The sequence below is a fragment of the Polyodon spathula genome, chromosome 4 (genome assembly GCF_017654505.1).
Source record: "Polyodon spathula isolate WHYD16114869_AA chromosome 4, ASM1765450v1, whole genome shotgun sequence".
Taxonomy (NCBI): Eukaryota; Metazoa; Chordata; class Actinopteri; order Acipenseriformes; family Polyodontidae; genus Polyodon; species Polyodon spathula.
This window is the reverse complement of record NC_054537.1, coordinates 26602706-26620408: the sequence shown is the minus strand read 5'-3', so window position 1 is coordinate 26620408 and position 17703 is coordinate 26602706.

Here is a 17703-nt window from a genome sequence, read left to right as displayed (position 1 = left end):
GGTGCACACGGTACTCTGTGCACGTGGTGCCTTGATGCACTCCGCCTGTAGATAGTGCTCCACTCCACTGTAGGCTACGTGCTGCCCTGGTTATGTTATTGCACGTACTCCAGGCTAGACACCCTTGTCCAGTTGCTGCGATCAAGCCTGTGTTTCTTGAGGTTTTCTGGAGTTCCCCTGCAATTTCATTTCTGGAAGGCGGCTTGCCACTTCCCTGGAATCAGAAACTCTGTTTATGTGAACTCAGCTATGAAAGCTGCATAACTGCACTGTGTTTACCCCGCATTGCCATGGTGTCTGTTCTATTTACCCTCACAGCTTGGCTGTTGTGTGCATGTATATGCTGTTTTCTTTTACTGACTAGCAGTTGAAAAAAAAAAAAAAATTGTGATTCCTCCACCGGGACGCAGCTCTGCTGTGCCCCGCTGTTAAGTTGAATCCACCGGCTTGTTTCAGCCAGCCTACTCCACATGCTACTAAAATAAATAAATAAAATAAATAATTAATCAGTTACCGTGTTGCCGTGGTGACTGCTATTTTACCCTCACAGCTTTGCTGTTGTGTGTTTGTGTATGTGTTTTTTTTTTTATTTTACTGCCTTGCAGTTTAAAAAAAAAAAGAAAGAAAGAAGCACAATTGGGGAGTGGTCTGGCCAGGGAGAGAAGTCAGCGGACCCTGGTCAAGTCGCTGGACATCCCTGCACATAAATGCACGGGAGCTAACAGTGGTCCGTCTCGCGCTTCAACATTTTCTTACTGTGCTCCAGAACAGACATGTCCTTGTCCGCATGGACAACATGTCAGTAGTAGCATTCGTGAACCACAAGGGAGGGCTTCAGTCCCCGGGGTTACACCGCATAGCTTTTCGGCTGTTGATCTGGGCATTTACTAAGGCAATTACTATACCATCCGGGCTCTCAATCTCCTGTGGGTGGTGAACTGGGTAGCGGCCTTCCTCTCCAGGAAGGGTCCTCACGAATCAAAATGGCGATTGCACCTTCAGGTGGTGCAGCGTATTTAGGAAAGCTTCAGGGAAGCCCGTCAATCTCTTTGCCACAGCAGAGATGACCCGTTGCCCCTGTGGATCTCCTTCCGCAGCTGCAGAGGTCCACTAGGCGTCAACGCCCTTGCACACGAGTGGTCCAAAGTGTTTTTGTATGCTTTCCCGCCAATACAAGCTGCGCCTTATCTTCTTCGGGAAAGTCAGGAGAAACAAGGCGACAGTTCTCCTGGTGGCCCTAGATGGCACAGGAGAGTCTGATTTTTAAACCCCTGCCAGCTGCTGCAGCACCAGCCCTGGGAGATCCTGCTGCACATGAATCTCCTCAGTCAGGCACAAGGCACCCTCTGGCACCCAGAACTGGGCAGACTCCAACTGTAGGTCTGGCCCCTGAATGGGACCGTCTGTCCACCTTAGGGCTGTCAGAAGCAGTAGTCAGTACACTGCAGAATGGTAGAGCTTCTTCCACAAGAGCGTTGTACACTTACAAGTGGAAACATTTTCAAAATTTGTGCATGGCCTGAGGCCATGATCCCATTTATTCCCCTATAGCAATTATTTTGCAGTTTCTGCAAGATCTGCTAGAGGCGGGTAAATCCCCCTCTACATTGAAAGTGTATCTAGTAGTCATATCTGCATGCCATGTTCCCATTGACTCAGTATCCCCAGTCATATACTGGTGACCCATTTTCTAAAGGGTGCTTGGTGGTTACGTCCTTCTATAAAGGATGTCCTCTCAGAATGGAGTCTAGACATGGTACTGGAGGCCTAGTTTGAGCCTATACATTCCATAGAGCTGAAGTATCTTTTTATGAAGACATCTTTTCTATTAGCTACCACCTCCGCAAAGTGGGTCAGTGAGCTGCAGGTGTTACGTGGATATGACAAGAACGCTGTGTCATACTGACCAGCTCTTTGTCTGTCACGGTATATGGACCTTAGGACAGCCCCTGTCGAAGCAGTGGATTGCTGACACAGTCTCTGCGGCGTATGACAGTGCTGGTTTACCCCCTCCTTGGAGAGTAGCTGCGCACTCTATTAGAGGGTTGGTTACATCTTGGTCCCTCTTCAGAGGAGCCTCACTGTCCGATATATGGATGGCGGCTAGCTGGGCTACACCGCATACCTTCTCCAGGTTCTACTGCTTGAATCTGGTAAATCCTTCCCTGCCTTCATTAGGCACGAGGGTCCTTGAGCTTGCATGCTCGCACCGCTAACCGTGGATTATGCAGTTCTGACGCGTCCCCTCATATGCTGCCTTTCTGTCTCCCTCGCGACTGCTCTGGTATACTTTCCCATAAGTATGTTGTTGGTCGTCCTCGAATTGAAAGGGAACCAGGGTTACTGTAAGTAATCTAACGTTTTTCAATCTCAAGTGCATAGTTTTTCTGAAGTTCAGTTGCTCCAACTGCTTCAGCCTTCAGCTGCCACATGGTTCTCTCACATTCTTCTTCGTGGCATTGTTTTCACATCGAATCAAGTTCCTGTTCACAGAAAAAGCAACACAAATTCACAATGTATAAATAATGCCAGCAAGGATATGAAAAGTATGTTATTCACGTACTCAGTTATGACACAGCTTTATATTGATTATGTGTTTCTTTTGAAAGAATTAAAAAAAAAAAAAAAAAAAAACACTCAGCTCAGAATATTTATTGCAATAATAACTTCACAAACAACGAAAATGTTTACCTTTAGCAGGTGTTCAATACCAGAACACTGGGCTTCATACTACTCATTGGAATGACTATGACTGGATTGCTACGATGTTAAATTAGACTGAAGCCGAAGGATTTTATTCTCTTGATCTGAAATCTGTTTAAGAAATTAGAAATGTTTTAGACACATCCAGACTCTCATTTATATATCTCAGGAAAAAAAAAAAAAAAATAATATATGACTATGTTTAAGTTTTTTCAAAATTTATTGTTACAATATAAACGAGGATACATTTGTCAGATTTTGTCATGCATGAAATAGGTTTTTGGTAATACCATTTAACCAGTATATATATTATATATATATTATAATATATAATATATATATATATATGATCATATTTGATATATATTATATAAATTGCTTTTTATAATAAATAGATGTTTAACAATAACAGTCAACCAATTATTTTATTGCTTTTTAATATACAATCTATTAACAATACATTTCAATTAATCTGCCTGCTTGCAATCAATACACATTAAAATATATCACAATGTTTCACAAATGTCACAGTCAATTGACTCTATGTATATCATTGAACTTTCCGTGGGTTTTAGTGACTTTGTAGACCTACCCGCGATGTATTAAAGGCATTTTCACTCCCGTAACTTAGTTTGATCCCTGCTGCGTTTGTTTAATTATGACGGTTCGTTTCAAAGTACTTTCATATGCAAATTAATCTCATTATAATAGCAAAGTTTCGCTCTTACACTTGATGTATCTTAAGTTTTTGCTGATTTACAATTTCAGTTTGTGCATGTTATTTTATGCATGACTCTTACTGGCGAAGATTCAACTAGCTGTTCATATGTGAAACTTCCTGTTTAAACTTTTACTTGAATTTAGTTTTTTTAAAAAAAAAGAAACATCCCAAAAATGTATTTATTAATATTAAATAGCAATGGCAATAATTTTTTTTTTGTTTGTTTATTCTATATTTGAATGTGCTTTATTTTAAACTTACATAAAGCATACAACTATTCCCCTTTATTACTTGGTGAAATGACAGACTGTGATACCATGCGCCTTCTAACAGAAACCACAATACACTTCACACAATCAAAATGAACTACACAGGTAACATCACTTGGAAGTGTAGTTTGAAAGCAAGTAGAGCAAAAACAGCCTTCATTTTGTGTCCCATCAAAAACAGTAAAATTGTGAAATTGCCCCTTTTTTTATGTATAAAACTGCATCAGTGTGCTCAGCAAGATAATAGTGGAGTAATTTCTTTAGCTGTTTTAGTGCCATTCAAGAATAAAATAAAAAATCTTATGGATTGTTTTGTTTAATCATGAATTTTATCATGTTTAAATGGTAATAGGTGACTTTTTTTTTTAATCTGGCTTTTTTTTTTTGCTACCTCGAGAAATGTTCCTACTGGTAGCAAAATATGACATGTATAACTGTCACATTTTGCTACCTTGTCAAATTTTCAGAATTGTGTCAAAATTTCCTATCTCAGCTATGAAATAGGGCAGGGAAGCAAGATGTGATGGCTGTTCACCTTCTGTCAAAATGTCCTATCTTTGCTATGAAATAGGGCAGGGAAGCAGAATTTGATGGCCATTCACCTTGTGTCAAAATTTCCTAACTTAGTTATTAAATAGTGTAGGGGAGGGAAATTTGTAATATTCTGTTGAATAGTTTTAGGTTCTCCTGATAAAAATGTGATAAAAAACAAAACAAAAAAAAATAGCTGTAGCATTTAACAGAGTGCACCAAACTTTAATCGAAATGCAGAAGCCAGACGTCTCAAATTTAGCTTTTTCGCTTTTTTTGTAGCCTTCAAGATAGATTTTATTGGTTAGGTAGTCAACGATAACTGAAACCTTTGCAGCCATGATCAGACTGAGTATTAGAATGAAACAAATTCTGATATTTAACAGTAGAAGCAAAATTTGATGACCTCTCCCAAACTGCAAGGGAATAAAAACTTTGAGCATGCGCAGTGCAAAATGTAGGAATAATTGACAGGTTAAGAAAAAATGACATATCCGGTTAGAAATTAAACTGATGCATAGACAAAATAAACACGCCGAAAAGTATTAATCTCCTTAGCCTGCTGTATGTACTGTACTTATTTCCTTTACACAACTAAAATATACATAGACTCAAACAAAAGCTTTCTGAGATCTTCTTAAATTAAATTAAACCATTGAAAGCATGTAGGTAAGCATGGTTAGAGTGCAGAAATACCGTGCCTATGTACCATGTTAAACTCCCATACATAGAAGACACTTAGTTTTATTCATGCTTTCCGTTTTTGGGGACCCTTTCTTTTAGATTACATTTTGGTTTGTTTTTGCTGTGCCCAGGGTCTGTTTGCGCTACACTATTCCATTGGTTGCAAATCTATTGATAATGAGATGCAAACTCTGATCTCTCCTGTATAATTTATGCTGTTCATAAACATTCTGTGATATTATGGTAGATGTTCATGAAAAAGAGCTGCTTAGTAAATCACACTTAGAAATTCTACAAAGGACGGAGACTACAAATTTACAGTATATTGCTCACACGTAAGCAATATTAGTACATAGAGCACAATGGATACATATATAACTCCGATATGCTCCTGGTATTAAATAAGTTGGAACAAGGGTAAAGTGGTCACAGTAAAAGGTTACAATAACCTACTACCTCATTACTAAAATAAAATACAACCGTTCTTGAAATGGCTAACGTTTACAATGCACAAATTAAATGTTATTTGATTACAATTACATTCCACCAGTCTGACCTTGTAGGCTGCAGTAAAGTTTATACAAATTAAATTTATCTGCAATTAAAACATGATTCATTTGTTGCAAGACATGGTAAATACCGTCCAAAGGGGCAAAAACAAGCTGACATCACTTCTTCATAGATGTTTTGCAGATTAAAGAGTTGCTTACATGATCTGTAAGATGTCTAAATAAAACACTAAGTGATGTCATTGTAAATATCAATATATTTTTTACTAATGACAGTTACAGTAAAATGTGTGGTTACTGTTATAAAGATAATATATAGATATTGTTAAAATATAGTAAACTTTTGACATCAATTGTTCTTTAGAACTCTGTTGTGCATAAAAAAGACAACTGACCTCTTTGTGTAAATGCTCCCCATCATCCTTCTTTCAGTCTTTTCACGATCATTGCTGTTCTTTGTATTTTCCAGAGTTGTCTGTAAGTTGGTCAATTGCCTCTTCCGAATTCTCTATCGGGTTACACTTTTCATCATGCTGATGCTGCAGACTCAGTATTTCAGCTTTCAAGCTGTGGACTGTTTCAGTGACTCCATGGATCTTTTTATGACAACATAAATATAGCATGTAAAACAAATCCACCTGATGTGCAGTATATTTTCAATCTCTCTCTCTCTCTCTCTCTCTCTCTCTCTCTCTCTCTCTCTCTCTCTATATATATATATATATATATATATATATATATATATATATATATATATATATATATATATATATATATATATATATAAAGTGCACCCTATGTTCAAAGTGCACACCTAAGATAACATACATGACTAAGCATGTATAACTCGCACCTCAGTTTAGAGAACACCCCTTGTACACTATCCCGCACCCTGACAATATACAATGTAGAACAGTGTTACCCGTGCCATTCTGAATACCTTGTTTATAATTCACATCCTTATAACTAGGCGTTCTACTTTTCAATTTTAATTGGTAAAGCTTGTTAAATGGTGAATTCCCAAAAATACAAGTTTGACTGAAATAAATTTACTTAGGATAAACTTCTGTAAAACCACTCGCTATTTTTTATTTTCTTACCAAAAATAATCTGCACAGAGAGAATAAAAAGCGAACAATCCATTTGCACCTACAATCCCTGTGTCTGTCAGCTTTTCTTAAAGAAAGGAAAGGAAGAAAAGTGAAGGAGACCCCATGTCGCCACAGTTCATTTATAAGGGAGTTCATCTTTAAAATACAATCAAATCAGTCCAGGCATCTCATTGTGTAAGGTGAAGGACATACTGTAACTGGTGTCACTGCTTGATCTGAACTGAGGGAAAAAAAAATCAGTTTTCTTTGTCACACTGTACATATTTATTTACCATTTTTATACAGGATACCATCATTTCTTATACTGCAGTTTTACCTCGGAATGTATGAATTTATGAAAATTAACCGCCAAGATACTAAACTTGCCTAATTCATAAAACAAAAATGTGTTATTCATCAGATTTGTCTTGAAGCACCTGTGTGAATACTATACTGACTAAATCCAGAGTATAATGTACAGGTAAAAAATGGAGTAAGTTTCAAAACTGACCATATCCATGGGCCTTTATATTCAGACCAATGCAGAACCGGGTTTTGGTCACGTGACAATAAAGAAGGGGTCACACAGTAACAAGCTAGGCGAGTTTTGGCAAATGCTACAATAAATTGATCCTAAGAAACGACAAAAAAAAAAAAAAAACATATTGTAAACAGGCCTGTTTCCATTGTGCTTTATGCACAGAAAGCACTGCTCTCTAAAATAATACGTAAATAGGTTTTCAAATTTTATAAAATCTTTCATAATGTATAAACAACAATGCTTTAAACAAATGCAGTAGTTGTAGTATTAAAGAAAAAGTAAGCTTGCAGTAAAACTGAAACACTATAGGTTGATTACTATAGAGATTCATTGTAAATGAATACCTACTTATCACCTTACCATGAATTTATATAGCTATTATAATAAGTATGTCATAAAATATTTAGTAGATATACACTATTTTTAATAAAACCATACCAATACAATAACTAGAGGGAACTTATATTCCTCTCAGTGTACAACATCTGGTTTTGTCTAAGTGTCAGTGGCTTTGTTTTCTGTACTTTCTACCTCTTTAGAACTAGTTTTATGGTGTCATTAATCTTTGCGATAGTAGCAGTGGAGGAGGATTTTTTCGATGGAGCATTAAACTTGCAAAAGATACTCTCAGAGCCCTATAGCCTTCATTCCCATTTATCAAGACAGCTTAATTTCTACAGACAGTTTATTCATCTGTTTCTGTCAAGCCAGTACTTTTGTGACATATGTACACTATTGGCATTAAAAAGACAGCAGAAAGTGCATATTTTGAACAACAGCAATTACAATAATAACATAGTAGCTACAATAGCAACGCATACCATCACTAATCAAATCAAAGCAAGTATTTGTTCACACATTTAAAAAGAGAATGGCGGCTAGGGTAGTCCAAACGATAAATGAAAGTGTTACAGTACATTTAGTGTGAAGATGGTTGAGATGAAGTTAAGGAAACTGGGCATGTGGCAGATGCTGTAAATTTAATTTTTTTGGTTTGTTTTTTTGCCAGTGTAAGTTTGAGTACACAACTCAGCTGAGGTTTCAGGTATTGCTCGTTACTCAGTCGGGTCTCTTATATAAATATTGTAGCTCTAATAAAAAATTGATTTACGAAATGGTAAAGGGCATGGTTAATGAATAATTGTGTATAATTGGGGTGCATAAAACTACATTTCTCCTGTAGAACGTAAAATTGGTCAGAGGGGAAACATTGCTTTGACAGATGTATATTTTTTGGCAGATTAGTTTGCAATAGAAATTAAGTATTTATAGGAGGCTGTGAGGTCCAGTGGTTAAAGACACAGACTTATAACCAGAAAGTACATGGTTCAAATCCCAACTCTGCAACCGACTCATTGTGTGACTCTGACTATTATTTGAAATATATCATTTTAGATCCTCTGTTAGAATGCTTACCTGGTTATTATAATTTTGTATTTCTTCCTCCAGACTATATATATGTTCCTGTAGTTCCTGTACTTTCTCCATACAAGTTTGCTGTTTTTGTTTGAAGAGATCACCAGTTGATTCACAGGCCTTTGTCAAGTTGTTACTTGCAGGCACTTTCTTTTGGAGGTCTTCAACATATTGTCTCAAATGTGCAATTTCTAAATTGAGTTTGTTAAAGGATTGTTCATATTGCTCAGCCTACAGAAATATAATTCAAATAATTACACATAAATATTTAAAATATGTTTTACAAAAATAAAATAAAATAAATACAAAGCAATGTTTAAGGTATTGACTGCACCTTTTCAATAGCTTCCTGTGACAAACTGTAGTTTCCGTGATCTGTTCCTTTGCATATGGTTAAGCTAAATAACCAAGAAGGAGCGTGTATTGTGTATCAAACCGTGAGTGTTCTGCGTTGTCTGTGTAATAACACTGTTTGTCTTGTGTGTCGTTTCTCACTAAGAATACTGAGCACGATCCGGAGCTGCAGCCGCAGGCCAGTGTAAAACCCGGACATCACCACTCACCTTCCCACTACAGGAACTGTGTTTTGCACCACCAGCACTAAAATCATGCACTGTCGAAATTGTGTCTGTGTTTTGTGTTTTGTGTGAGTGAAGGAATCGGACTTTGGGTTACGGGTCAAACCCGTGGGATTATAAATCAGAAGTGATACACGCCGCTGTACCACTTCTAACATTATTATTATTTGCAGGTTCACTATAAGGCACTGGTCATTACAATCATTTAATAAAACCCTTGCACCTGTAAATCATCATCTGTGTCATTTATCCACCCTGCACTGCACTCACATGCATGTATTTACCACTTTGCCACACTTCCCCATGGAATTGCTCTGTTTTACCCAACTGTTCCTTTAGCTTTGCTACTGATGTTTTGTGCTCATGCACTTCACTTTGTGCTTCCTGTTGCTCTTCTGTTGCTAAATCCAGTTGTTTTTGTTGAAGGGATGTTTTTTGGTTCCTCCGTTCCGAATTGGTAGTGTAAGATTGTTTTGTGACATCAAGGTCAGAGTTGAACTGATCAATAGTCTTAATATGGTTCTGAATCTGAAAGTAGATAAATATATACTTTACACTATTATTACATGAACAGCTTTACACTGTATTGTATATAGTGACCAGCAAAAGTGACACATCATATTGTTCTACCCTGTACCTGTTTTGAATTGTATTGACATTGAACATGTATTGAATTAAAACGACAACAAAACTGTTCAGTATTTCAGCTGTGTTAACAACCCAGCTGACACCTCCTCAAAAGCCATAAATACAAAACCATAAGCCCTAACTACCATACATTTGCACACTATGGAACCGATCCATATTGAGAAACTGTTTGTGGAATGCTATCCCACACCACAAGCAATGCAGATGCCAGCTCTCCTTCACTTAGTATAAGAGTATAAGACCAGGTAAGAAACACAGGCCATGTGTTGTTAAAAATTCAGTGTTTCACAAAAAGCTTGTGGACGGACTGTATTCTGTTTAACGTTCCGACGACTTGCAAGGCTGAATATATATATATATATATATATATATATATATATATATATATATATATATATATATATATATATATATATATAATTTTTATACGATCCTCCCTTTCACTACATTTATCCCACAGCTCACGTACTTCACTCTGCAGGCATTTCAGCTTCTGATTAAGTCTGGTGACCTCAGTCTCATGAAGGCCCAGCTGATGTGTAAAATCAAGTTTACACATTTCAAACAAAACACACAGGCACATTGTACCAAAGTTCAAAATCATCTGTATTCATAACAAGGCTACATTTTTTTTAACTTATTCCAATTCTTCTAAACACATACTCTCATACATATTTCATAATTCAGTAAATAAATATCCAGCATGCTTTACCTTAAGGACCTGAGCCTGAGAGGACACTTACTTCTTCATGTGAGCCTAAGTATTTATCCTCCGTAGATTAGTCTTAAAATGCAAAATAATTTGATCTATGTTGTTCACCTGAATATAACAATTAAAATAAGTACATTACATTTTAATTATTAGTTTCAGAACCTTGGGGAAACCGATTGTTAAATTGTTTATCAAAGTACTTGTAAGTCTGCATTGTTGAATATGGTAGGCTAATTTATACACAAGGAAACAATGACTCTGAACTGTGCCAACTGAGTTTAATTTACCACATAATGTATGATAATCAACTATTTAAACCAAAAAACTAAACATTTCCTGTGTGTCCTGGCTTGCCTGTGCCTCTTGTTGTGCTGTTTTGTGTTTCTCCATGACAACCGTCAACTCCAGCTCAAGTTTTTTTCTTTTTACTGTTCAGCTTGTTGATGTCCTGGGATTGCTCCTTTATTTGGTCTGTCAGCTGCACAGTCTCTTCCTTCAGCTTCTGCATAATATTTTCCCTATGGAGCAACTGAAAGCAGAAAACTAGGATACAAGGCTCATTTCAAATCACTTAACCCACTCTTTCAAATTCAACAAAAGTGGAGGAAACAGCTAGTTTGTACTTATTTTTAGGCAGTTGAATGAGTACAAAAAGAATGGACTAGGAATGACAAACAAAACAACAGACTTGCTCAAAAACTGTCAAAGGGAATTTTCAGTATAGTAAAAATCTGTAACGTGTCCTATTTCTATGATACTGAAATGCGTTGTATTGGTTTAGCTTTTACATTTTTAACATTAATTCAAAGATTAAATATGTAGAAAATGCTGAACATATACAATTGCAATGATAGTGAATGGCAGTGAATAATAATGACATGTGTTTAGTTTTTTGGCTAAGAACCATGAGTTTTCAAAGGCTAAGGACTGAATGTACTTATAAATACTGTAAAGACTACTCCAATTTTTACAGCGTATATGCATGATGTATTAGTTTCTGAAATGTGACAGGCTTTTAGTCTAAACATTTGTCATTGAATTTACAATTTCTAAATTTATCTTAATTTCTAAATTTATCAATACTGGACATTCTCTCTGTCACTCATCAAGGTAAAACAAAGATACTGGAAAAAAATGAACTCAGAATAGGAAAAGCAGAACCTACCCAAACATCATAAAAAAGGGAAATGTATCAAAGCAATTCATATATGAAGGAATTTACCCTTTAACAAAGCATTTCAACATTACATGTGCTATTCTTAACTTTATTTACAGCAGATACCCATTTGGTCCATTTGTGAGCTATTTGTACTTACAAAGCTTCTTATACATGTACATGGACTGCAGTGACCTCTCCTTGCAGCATGCTATACCAAAACTTAAAAAGGGCTTTCAGTTAGTTTGAGTTCTGAAAATTGAGAAAAATGTGTTGATTGGTGTGCAAATGTGTACTTACTGTACAAACTACAGGCAACAAGCATTTTGAAACTTTCACTTTGATGAACATATGTAGTATTATTTTTTGCAGTAACCTGTTCATTTTGTGTTTTTTATTAGAAATACTAACATTAACTTAATAAATTCAGTATTTTTCACTGCCTTCAAAAGTTAAAAAATAAATGTATCTTCAATGCATACTTTGCTGTATGACGTGCATACAAATCACGGATAAATATAATTTTTGTACCCTGCCAACTTGCTACTGAATTTCTGTATACACTCTGAATCCACCTCGTTAAATGTGTTAGTTATTTGAATAGCACATACTTGTTCATAACCAATTCTAGATAGAGTACTTCATAGGGCATGTAGCAGGGCTGGGGCCATGCACATAGGGAGGGGGCTTCTGTGATTGTTTATTGAATATGAGTGTTGTGATGGTAGAAATAAATAATACTGGGATTGGTTTTTAATGGGGAACCTGACGCTCTGTGTAGCAGCATGCCTGCTGTGTTTAGTTGTGGGAATGGGCAGCGTGTGTGATTACCAGCTGCAAGCTCCTAATCAGCAGGTGGGCGTGGTGCAGCAGAGCATCAGATCAAGGCTGCTGTAAAGCCATAGGGGTCAGAGCACTGCTCCTGCTGAAACATCGGTCCATCTATGCTGCTGAAACGACTGGGTGTAGGAAACGAAGCGACCCTCTCTAACGGAGCTCGAGCATATGTCCAGGATTGGAGTTGGGTGAACTGCCCGAGCAACAGGGAGTTAGTTTCGGGATAGTAGATTCTATCTCATATCAGAAAGGTGTGGAAGCGGGACCACGATTTTGTTAGTGCACCCCAATTTTCATGGCAATTTTATTTTGGTAGTTTTTTTTTGTATTGTGTTTATTTTTGCTTTTTGTACGCTGGCCGTATGTCCCCTGTAAGCTATCATTGCTGGTAGCATCACGTGAGGGGAATTTGTGTGTGTAAATAAACCTGCGCGCCTGCAGGGCATGTCAATCCCAACCTTCTGTCTCCCTTCCTCAAGTACTTACATTACAGGCAGCAAGACCCCTGTTACATACGGTGGCAGTGGAGGGCGTCACTGGTAAGGCTGAGTCAAGGCAGGACAGGCATAGAGCAGTTGTCTGGCAGGATGCACAAGCAGAACCAGCTGATGATCAGCAGTCACCGGAGGTGCTGCTGAGGGAGCAACTGGAGACGTGGATGAGGAGAGGCAAGAGCTGTCGTCCTCGGCCAAGGAGTGGCTGCCAGCCTGAGAGCCAGTGGAGGAGTTGTCATCCATAAGAAGGAGTTGACGTCCGAGAGAGGAGCAGCTATCATTCTAAAAAGGAGGAACTGCCATCCAGAGGGCTAAAGAAGGAGCTACTGTCCCAACCGCAGGGAGGTGGAGACTGCCTCCACCATAGCCCCAACCACCACCCCTGGGCAACAGTCTGGCGCCCTTGGAACAGAGTCATTCATCCGTGATCCCAGACACCCGACTTTGGTGTCTGGACCTCCCATCGCTGGGCTTGGGTTCCAGGTTTCAGCATCACCCCGACTCCTGTTTCACACCCAGTGTTCAACCTCTGTTGGCAACTGCAGCTGCTCGGTCACCAGCATGTGCTCCGGAACACCCTGACCACGCAGGTCAAGTCCCCTGTCACTGTGTCATGGTCTCTTTGGGTCGCTAGGAGGATGTGACTTTCTAGAAAGGGGGTGGAGCTCCAGTGCACTAACTCAGCGACCAGTAAGGGAAATGATGTGGCAGCTGCGGATTGAAGGAGCAGCTGCAATCGTTTACCAAGGGGTCATGAGTGACGGTACAAATAGGTAACAGTTACGTGATCTGTTCCTTTTTTGATGGTTGTCTTACGAAACCAGGAAGGGCCTAATCGTGAGTGTTTTGTTTGTTTTGTCGTGTTTGCTTGTTATCACTGTTAGACGGCTGACACGATCCGAAGCTGAAGCCAGGGGTCAGCACAAAACTGGACAACACTGCACTGTGAATCACGATTAATTGTATTTGCGCCATGAGCACAACAGCATGCACTATTGGACCGGTGACCATGTTTGTACATTGTGTGTGTTTTATAGCGTGTTATTATTTGCGGGACTGCAACCCTTTATAACTACTGTGCAATATACATTGCTGTGTATTGCCAGATAATTATTCATCAGACCATCTGGATTATAAATAAACAAACCATTTCACCTGTACTTTGTTGTTTGTTTGTTTCAATTGATTACTGCATCTGCTCTTCACCTGCATATCACTTACCACTTTACAACAATCTGTTATTAAATTTAGAGGACTTTTAGCTCAATCCCCTTGTGGAAGGGAGGTGGGTAATTCACTAACACAGGAGACAGACCGTTATACTTGAAAATACCACACAGGTGCCCAGTTTTATTTTCAGGGTGCTTTTTTACTTTTTAGCCCACAGAGGGCGCTGTTCACGTGTTCTGCCTACCAACGAATGTGAAAACAGAGACACGGCAATACCACAGACGGGACAGTTCAAGTGCGGACGCACTCACTGGTGTTCAAAACAATAATCCAAAAACCAAAGACGAAAGGAAAAAGGAAAAGAAAACACAGTAATCAAAACTATAAATAAAAGGTGCTGCACTTCAGCAGCGTTACCCCAGCTGTCGCTACCCGCACAGCCTGGGTCTCCGTCCTACCCTGACCGTTCCTCGAGCTTCTATATAAATACACTGGGGATCTGCCCACGGTTTCCCCGCTATTACTACGCTTCTTTTTCTTATTTATCTTTTGAGTTTCAGTCCCGGCCTCTCTCTGTCTTGGCTAGTGACCCGAGCTTCTGTCCTTCCCGGTATGTCCTAAAAGGGCAGAGCTGAAAAAACAGTGGAGCATTATTTGATAGGGCTAACAATCTCCCTAAGACCCGCCTCCCAGCCACTCAGAGAGAGGGAAAGTCCACACACCCCCTTTCCCACCTCACCGTGTCACTGCCATGACCCACAGGCGGTTATTGGACGACTGCTGCCCTCTTTCTGCAGCACTATATGCCAGCAGAGTCAGCACAGATCTCCCCCTGCTACACCCCTTTGCTGGCCCCAGTATATCTACACAACAATGTACGATGCAAACCGACACATAAGTTGCTTAACTATATCTACATACCTCGTTATAACATGCAGAGCATTAGTTTTGAGCATCTAACAATTCATTCTGCAATATTCCAAGTTTGTTTTCTTTCTTATGTATCTAAAATACAAAGGGAAAAAATATTTTATACACAAACATTACTGTGTCAACATAATTGTATGCTTCGCCTCAAACTGATCTTTGCTTAATACAGTACCATATGGATCATTCCAGCTCTAGTGGATCCAGAATCTGGGAAGGGGTTTCCTGCATTAGTGGTTGAAGACACACTCCACCACAAGGGTTCTGGGAAAGGGTTTTATTGCATTCTAAAAAAAGAAGTGTGGCTCTCATTCCCCACATGGTTGGAATGTGGGGCACATGTAGCATTCCGCATTTTCTGTTTTTATTTTAACACATTTTCCCTGGGAAGTTTATTTTACAAATATTAAAATAGGGCGAAATTGAAGCATCAAGAGAAAAAAAAATGGGGGGGGGGGGTAAGCACAGTATGCACATATGCACACTTTACATGTGGAATATGATGTGTAGCAGTTCTAGTTTCTGATTAAGTTTAATGTTCCTGGCAAATTTTGCTATATAGGAAGCAGAATCTGTGCAAGTCGAGGCCACATTTTCTCAACTTAGCTGGTACTTTGTGAATGTTTGGGAAAACACTGACAGAGCTAGAATTCCCCTTGAAATCATAAAAAAAAGAAAACTGACAGAAATGGACAGCCCAAGGCATCAGGAGACTCGTTAAAAATCACAAAGGACACAATATTTCCATCAATGCTTTCCATAAGTTTACCAACTAAAACATTATCATTTCCTGTCAAATATTTACAAGTAAGACTGTCAGCGTTAAGCAATGTTTTAGCTGATGTGATGGACAGTACTGTCGTACAAAGTCCCCCCCACCCACTCCCCCCTCTGCAATAGACAGTGGCTGTCCAGCAAAGCACAGAGCTTGGACAAACTCATAAACAGTCATTCTTCACTCCCTCTTTTATTAAATTGTGTTTAAAAGCTACATAAATGAATTGCTTGTCACTCAGTTCACTTTCTTGTTTTAGTTTAATGTGTTGCTTACTTTCAATATGTTATTTTATTTCGTCAGCGAGAAACATTTAACTAATACATCATGTGAACAGGCTGGCTTATGTGGCGACGTCAGGCCAGGAAGGAGTATACACAGACAGCACTGAGGTAAATGAAATTGCTGGTGTGCAACTTTATTTATAAATAAAAAGATGTGACAAAGCAAATAAACAGCATGATGGCCAAAACACAACAGACACGGAACACATGAAGTGATTATGCAATCCCTGTGCCTAAATAAAAATATACATTTATGTGCTACATAACCCACACTCAATGCACCAATACATACATACATATATATAAGCATAAATTACGCACAGGGTGAAGCACCCCGTCACACAACAGTATTAGTAACGCAATGCATCCTCGCCATCATCTGTCCACTTCTGCTATTTGGATTTTGGTATACTTCTAAACATTTGTTTTCCTTTCAGTTTTCCTAAACTGTTTTACATTTTTCCCCAATTAGTCATTGTGGCAAAGTACGCAAGTGTAGAGGTGATACAGTGCTCCAAAAAGAAGTTCTTTTATTTTTATTTTTCACTGTTTTGCACGGCTCAATAATAGATCTGGCAACTACACAGCAATGTGTAGTTTTCACATTTAAATAATACTGGGTTTCAGTCCCAAGAACAATAATAAACAGAGGCAATGTCCAGGCAAGGCTCTTCATCCTTTCACGGTGCTCCCATGCTCGTGCTGAATACATAGTGATTAGTGACTTGGTGCAGTAGTTGTTATCTGGGTTTTAATGTTGGCTTGACAGCGACAGCTCCCTCGTGTTTAGCCATCTAATAATTACAAATAAACAGTTACAAACACAAACAAAATACACCACTCACGGTTTTTCTTCTCTCCGTACTCCTTTTAAAGGTCCGTCCGTGTCCATAACAAAGGAACAGATTGCTCGGCCACATCCCCTGAAATACCTTTAGTCACGCCCCCTCGGTGGCAAGTCCAATCATGTATCCTCTAATCCGTGACTGGCACATCGCCTACTGCATTAACGCAATGACTTCTGGTATTGTGGCTTCGTCCCCTCCCTAGATGGCCTACTTCCAACTGACCCTGGAATGAACTGTCAAACCATTCAGTCTGCGGCACATTGTTCCCTTTACATAGTGCCCTCACAAGTCGGGAGGGATATTGTTGACTAGGATTCATTGGCTCGCTGTCACAGACATCCACTCAAAATATTATATTTTCATGTTAGTATTTCAATTTACTTTTTGATCAAGCTAATTACTAAGTCCAGCACTTGCCACAATAATCTGACTTTGATTAGCAAGCAGGTGATAATGTGTTTGTGAAGAAACAGAGAACCAATCTTGTGCAACGTTTGAATGTCATTTGATCCTCTGATGTCTAAACATACCTGTATCCTAGGATAGGGCTGCTTATTACATTGTCTGAGTCAAAATAAAACTTTTAATCTAAATATTGTCTATTTCACAGAAAATAGTACCCAGAAAATACTGAATACAAGTTAAAAACAAATCCTTACATTTTTGGTAAAATTCAGAATAAACTGGAAATGCGGAACACTTAACATACCCCTAAACTGGAACAAATAAATCCTGGTGTCAGTTGCGTTCATACGTATGTACATGGCCAGTACCATTTTTATCAGACTCCTACCTGTGTCATCACTGCC